At 43.2% G+C, this 7,414-nt stretch overlaps 1 pseudogene; it reads right to left on the bottom strand.

Moving 5' to 3' along the window:
* Positions 1 to 5,205: 5,205 nt before the first annotated feature.
* Positions 5,206 to 7,169, bottom strand: LOC122146239 (annotated as a pseudogene).
* Between the last annotated feature and the right edge of the window lie 245 nt (positions 7,170 to 7,414).

Below are 7,414 nucleotides of genomic sequence, written 5' to 3'. Positions count from 1 at the left end.
TGGCAGGCTACTACGCTCACAGCCCGAGTTGTAGGCGAAGAATCAGTGTACACGCTGGGGTAGAGGTATAGATGTTCAGGGTGACCAGAAGGGCTGCCTTTCTGACTTGTCTATGGTTTCTACTTTCGGTGTAATGCTGTAAACTTAGTTGAAAAGAAAGACGTCTAAGTAAGCATCACACTAGGCATGGGGCGTTTTTGGTTTGTTCTTTTATATTGTGACGGTGCTTAGATATCGATTTCCTGATGTCGCACTAGTGCAGTAAAAGCACCATAGTATTGGAGCTCTTATGTGTATTCGTTTTACCCCCCAGTTTGGTGTCGAAGGTTACTCAATTCCAACTCTTTAACATCTAGCAGAGAGACAGACCAACTAACCTTAATAAATTACTTTACATCCAAAAATATTTGGGTTTAATTAAGAACACATTGTACGTAGATAAGGTGTTGAGATTTTTTTAGGTTATCATGAAGCAAGACAATGGAAGCCACCAGTTGGTACAAACATTTATGTCAGCTAAGTCTAGCCTAATGCTCTATTGTGTAAGTTTAGACTTCAAGTATACACTAAAGCAGAAACTCTGATTCAAGAGTCCCTAAACAGTAACGTTTGTGTAAAAAAATACTAATGCAAAAAAAAAAAAAAAACCTTAACCAACGCCCCAAAATTTTGAAATTGTATGTAGAAATTGATGAACTAAATGTTTATACGTAAAGAGTTTCCAGTATTTTAATTCTAATTTGACACAGCAATGGTGCCATATCGCAACCTTTGTAAGAAGCCATTCTTTTGAGCACATACTATGTCCACTGTCTGCTGCTGGCTTGGCAGGTATCGATTTGGAGAGAGCCTGCGCGTTGACGTAATGCCCGACGCTGCGACATCCCTTGCCCTTATCTTAACTGGAACTAGAGGGATTGTTTCTGGGAGCCATCCTCCTGGCCTCGACAAGTCTGGGGACCGATCAGGCACACGTGGTGCGAACGTCCGACTCACCTGTCAGATCACCTCAAAGACATCCACTGTCGCTGAGGACTATGTGAGTGAGAGAAATATACAGTCCATCTGTGTCGGTTCTGTGGCTGAAATGTTACCCATTGCTCATGTTGTATGGGTACAGAATTATCTAAGATGATGAAACGTCTTGATGTAATTACATCAACGCCACCATCCAACAAATCCGACACCATGTATTGGCACCAGTAAGGAGACAAGTACCCAGTGTCACGTTTCAACGTCCTACTCCCAGCTTCCTACAATACCTCACACACCTATGCCCTTGGAACAACGCGTTTGCAAGTTTTCAATAATGAATAAATAATTACTACGACCACACCTTCAAAACCTTGTATTTCTTTGGTTTGTCTTCTCACAATCCATGCTCTCAATACTCCATAATAAATGAACACAGACAGTGCTTTGTGGTGTGTACTGTGTCTGCCTTGTGTTTCCACCCATGTGCTGTGTCTACGGTGAGTTTTGTAATGTTAAGGCCCCATGGCCCTCTTCCTCTCCTCCCTCTGCCCCTTCCCGCTCTACTGGTTCATGCCCTTTTTCACATTGATGCGCAGTCTTTGTGAGGCCTCTGGGCTGTGCCGCGGCTCCTTAGTTGTACATCTCAGAAAACTCACTCCTACAATGGTCCAGGCTCTCGCCCACTTCCATTTGTTGCCCCTAGAGAACCTGAACACCCCACCCTCATAACTCTCCTCTCTGCTCCGCTCGGACCACAACCAATACCAATCTCAACCTAATGTCTAGCTCTCGCCCAAGAACGGGCTGGGGGGTGGTGTCTGATGTCAGGCAGGCTGTCCTCCACAGTGACAGTCTCCATACCTGCTCTCATGGCAACAGCATAGTATCTCTTGATGGTGGTTAGGGGTGGGATTATGTAAAATGATATAGTTTAATTGTTTACAATATTACTAATCTGTCAATAACCTAGCGTAACAACACATGGCACTTAGATTTTATATATATATTTTTTTTGATTTATATATATACTAGATATAAGGAATGTAATTCAATGTATAATTCTATAAAATGACAGTAAAGATATGTTGTACCAAGCGGAGACAATGTCGCAGTGTCTAAATAACACGTCTGTATTGTAGTGCTTATCTATTCAGAGTAGGAGGATCTTGAAAGAAGAGGATAGACACACACAGTTTCCGCACAAAAATAGTAACTGAGGCATGTCACAACATGAATCTGGTTTTTCTTGGTGGTTCCTAGTAAGTTAGGGGGACGCGCGCGAAAGAATCAGGAATAGAGTGGTATGACTTGACTGCTCTAGAAAGGTATCCATGTGAATGCGCTGAACGACGTAGTTTTCCTGTTAGTGCTTTGTTTGTGTGTCTTTGGTGCTTACCATTTTTTTAACTCTGTCTACTTTAATATCTGGTTGTAATCATGGCCTTTATTAATACATCGGTAATTTATAGTGTATGATGTCCATTTTCTCAGCAATTCAGAAAGATCCTGACATCTCCGTGGACTTCCGCAATGAATCTCACAAATCCATACTTTTTATTGGTCATAAGTGAGCATGGAAGAGAGACTCGATTCTTCTGGAGAGCTTGCTAACATGTTTATTAACATTAACGTAGTCCGTGCCCAGCCGTCTACGCCAAGTATACCTTTTGACCTGCGCTCCTTTATGCAGTACGGCAACAACCTGAAAGGCTTTCCTTTGGAAACCATTGAGCACCGAACGCCGCACAAGAAATTTAGATGGTGGGCAGCATACTCTACAAAATTTTACTAAGTCATACTTTCTTTTTCTATTGGGTATCAATTTAATTACAAACGTTCTCATCATAATTTGTTCTTTATTGTTTAACGGCTATCTCAAGGACTGGTGGAGGATAAGTACAAGGAAATCTTGAGCAGAAGGGCCACGAGGAGATCACTACAGCTGCAGACAACCTAGATGGGCATCCGCAGATCACAATGGGGCAAGATGGCTTCATGTAAGCTTCTGATTAGGAGTTTATTCTTCTAAGAATAAAACCAATGGCCACTCCAAGACCAAGTTGAAATGGACCAAAACTCCGTAGTTTTTTTTCTTTGCGCCCACCTTTTGGCTGTGACGTTATGCCAGCCGGAAGATCTTACACCTTCAACCAACAGATGACAGAACCCCATAGAGACAAAAACAAGACTGACATGCGTTATCTTTTCTTTGTTTTTTTGCTTACTAATGCTATGGAACTAGCTTGACCACAACGTGTCAGTTTTTAATTGAACATCATTTGCAGACTGACGGTATTTTTAAATAAACACTAATCATGTAACACACAACCGTTAATTTATGTTTGAAGATGTTTTCTACCAAGGTCACTCCAAACTGTCCCCAAAATGGTGGTTTTGTTTTTTGTTGCATTACAGTGAAAAAAAAAATTATCCAGGGATTTTAAACACGGCTTACAGCTTGCTTTCTTCTTCCACAAAAAGGGTCTAATTAAATTTATCAGAAAAGTAAAAAAACGGATTGACCCTCAGTGGAATATTTTTTTTTTTTTTTTTTTTTAAGATACAACTTGGGTGAAATTGTGTTTTGATTTTTTCTCCAAATGTTTCTCCCCCTTCGCGGGGAAACAGTTTCGTAATTTTATACGATAAAAGCAATGAGTTAACTAATGGACCCAACCACATGTTGCAGCTTGCATTTTTCAACAAATAAATTGCTCTTCCTTTTATATTCCTCTACTAGGAAGAGAAACATGTTTAAAAGACACTCTTTCATAAACTATACTAAGAATTCGCTTTTAAAATTGTAGCACTGGTCATTTCATGTCTCTTTTACCAAAACATAATGTACAGAGTTGCAGGTCTGGACTCATATGAAAATGGACATTTCTTCTAAAGATTTACATATGTATAGAGCCAACACAAGTATATTGTCCACAACGCAAAATTTGTTGTGGCATTTTAAAGGACTACACAGGGAAATTACTTCTACTTTCTAACAACAGCTTGGTCCATAAAAAGTAGCTCAAACAATGCTCATTTACACATTAATAATGCTCCGGTGAAACTACAAAAACAACATTTTTACCAGATTTCTGTCTGCTAAAAAGTGATACCCACACTGGGGTTTTCTGATTCAACAACACAAATAAGGTGAATTAGATATAAAATAACCCAAAGACTGGATCATTGAGGCTTGACAAGGAAATGATCAGAGTATACCAAAAAAAAAAAAAAAACTGTTCCACAATTTGAAAAAGAGTTACATATTTGGCCTTCCTAAAAAAGCAAGTTTTATATTCAACAAACCTAGTATGGCTGCTGGTTAACACCTGAACTCATGAATACTGAACCACTGGACCACAAGAGGGAAGTCAAGCTCGCACAATAGACCTACAGACTCTTCAGACCAACTCCTATCACTATCATTTAACACTGCCCAGTTAGATGCGAACAAACAATCTATTACCAGTGGGTAGATAGCTTTTTGATAAGTGGCTGTTGAAGGACACTGAGAGACATTCGGTGAGCAATTAACCTGTGCAGCGCTGCCTGCAACAACTTTTTAGGTGACTGAACTGCTTCTTCACTAGAAAACCTTGGGGGGGCCCCCCCCCCTTTTCTTCCTCCACTTGCCACAGTATAATTTTTTTTTTTACAGAGAACGCATGAAAGCACCTCCTAACCGTAAACACATTTGTAATTAGAAGACTGGAGACTGTACTTAAAATGATCCTATAAAAACTGATAAAGTTCACAAACACTTCCAAGCGACTGTTATCTGAGAGAATCACCAAGGTTTTTGAATAGCATATTTACAAGAACACACAAATAAATAAAATATCTCCACAAACCCCTCAATTATCTTGACTCATATCAAGTATTAACCATCTTAGAGCTTTTTTTCTTTTCCATCATTCGTGGTCCAGAAAAACAAACACAAATGCTGCTTGCAAAACAATTTTTAAAGGCAGACAAATGATCTTTTCCTATACAAAGTATCAACATGTTCACTGCTCTGTAAATTAGATCAGTGGAATAGAGAAGTTTTTTAATACAATTAAACAACCAATAGCCCTGTAAAAATCCTGTCATAATAAATTTGTTCCTTCCAATCAGGTCGAACAGTACACCTGGCTCATTCAGAGTCATGTTTATCCACACTTCATGCATCACGTCGTTTGACAGTTTGTAATGGTTTATACCGACCATGGCTTTCCTGGGCCAAATGTTTCAGACGTGTGATGAGGGTGCTTGATTTGTGATTAGGTCCCAGTGGGTACTGTTTCCAGACTCGGGCCTGTGAGAGAGGTACTCGCCTCACTGTACATGGATGAGCCTGATACAGGTGGCTTCCGGTCCTACAGGGGAGGTACCTGTGCCACAAAGCGTCTCCAGGACTCCAGAGTCTTACCCAGACCAAATCCAAACCCCTGAGGTAATGCCTACTACTACAAGACACATGAAGTATTTCAGCATGAAGACGGCATAGTCCCGGCCCCATGCCGAGCCGCTGGCGCTCCGACGGGCAGAAACAGGCCAAGGCCCGCTCCCAACCTGGCCTGTAATGTTGCTCATACCACTAGCAAGCCACCACAATAGTTGCGGGGCACGGTGTACAGGACAGTGAAGAGTCCAATCCGGAATCATTAACTTCTCCAGCTTGGTCTGTCTTGGTGCCCCCTCGCCCTGTTTAATGACTCTCACGGATCCGGAAGAGTGAAACAAATCCGGCCGAGAAGGAAGAGGGAGCCAGTGAAGAGGTAGACGACCAGCGGTGCCAATACGAAGCCACGTAGGCTCTCCAAACTCTGGTTTCCGACATAACAGATCCCAGCCACGGGGTCTCCATCCACCGAACTCAAAGCCAGGACAGCGATGTGACTTGACACTAGGGACGAGCCTAAGCAGCAAGGTGGAAGGGGAACGTACTGCGAGTAACCCGCAATGGCCGCTCGTTCCCCCCCATTTCATTCCTGCTGCCAGGAACCAGGTGAAGGAAAGCACCACCCCACACAGATGGAGCTGGCCATTCCAAAGAAATATATGACAGGAAAACTAGCGTGCAAGGGCTGGACCTGTGGGTGTCATAGAGGATGTTGTTGTTGGTTTGGCACCGTAGCCCTCGCAAGCTACCCGCTTCATTCGGCCCGCAACGCAGTAGTCGCACCAATGTACCCAGCGACCACAAACATATATAACAAGCAGCCAGGAAGATAATCGGCCCGTTCTGGATATTGGAAACGCTCCATGTCGATGAGGAAAGTGGCCACGTGGTGAGTGTCGAGGACAAAGCACAGCCACGCGCTAGGACCACAGGCCAATCCAGAAGGTTGTAAATGGTACGCTCATCCAGGGAAAGTAGGGTTGGTGGCAAGGCAAAGCACAATTGGGTAGAGAGCCAGTATGTACCCGGTTATGGAGAGGATGTGCATCCTTTTGAATTGTCACTAGGGGGTTTCGACAACGGCACTCACGCTCACACATTCTGCGGCGGAGCAGATTTTTGCAGTGGCTCGATGTCGTGGCGTTCCCTTGGGAGTGGGTTTGGGGAAAGGAGGTGACAGAGTTGTGGTCTCACTGCTGTTCCTGTCCATACAAAGCCGATCGGTGTCACCCAGCATGGGCAGCTGCTCGCAACTCATCCGCTCCGGCCCTCAAACCCATACTGGATCATGAGGGGGGAGCAACCCCTCTTAGCCCTCTCCGCACACGGACCTGCAAGGTGGCAGAGGTTTTTTGTAGTCCTGGAGACAGATGGGGGTGTACATGAACTGCACAGGAAGAGAAAGCAAGTCTGGGGGAGCAACGGATCCGGACAAGTGGCCAAAACTGATGCACTTCCAAGCCGACTGTCATCCTGGGTGTCATGATTGAACTGGTTGCGGCATGTAAGTGTGATTGTATCCGATCCCTTTGCACATCGGTACAGTGATTGGCTCACACACTATATCCTTAGAGGCAGCGTCGCCAAGTCCAGACAGTTGCAACAGCAGCAGAACGTGCAGCCAAAATCCGACCAGTGCATTCCTGAGGTCTCCATGGTGAAATGATGCTTATCTGCAGGTTCCCTCATACTGAAAAATTATGAATTTCAATTCTTGAGTATTTTCTCGGCTCAGGTTTTCCCCCCTTCCTTCCTTTCTTTTTTTTAATTTATTGCTGCGTTTCGGAAAGAAGAAATCCCAAAAGGAAACCTTAATGCTCCAGCAGCATGTCCACAGTCCACAAGGTTGTAAATCACAGTGAGTTTCATTCCAGATCCCGAGCACACACTTCTTCCAACTGTGTGAGTGCATTTCATACAGACCACGATCCTTAACACGGGCTGAAAGAGTAAGAGAACGACCTACAGTTAAATCAAACAACAGCTTAATAATCCTCTACAGAAAAATCATAAAACATAGAATTTTGAGCGTCAGAACGTACCATGGAAAAGCAC

Source organism: Cyprinus carpio, chromosome A9 (assembly GCF_018340385.1).
Source record: "Cyprinus carpio isolate SPL01 chromosome A9, ASM1834038v1, whole genome shotgun sequence".
Lineage (NCBI taxonomy): Eukaryota > Metazoa > Chordata > Actinopteri > Cypriniformes > Cyprinidae > Cyprinus > Cyprinus carpio.
Note: the sequence above shows the minus strand (reverse complement) of the source record. Positions and strands in the feature narration are given on the sequence as shown.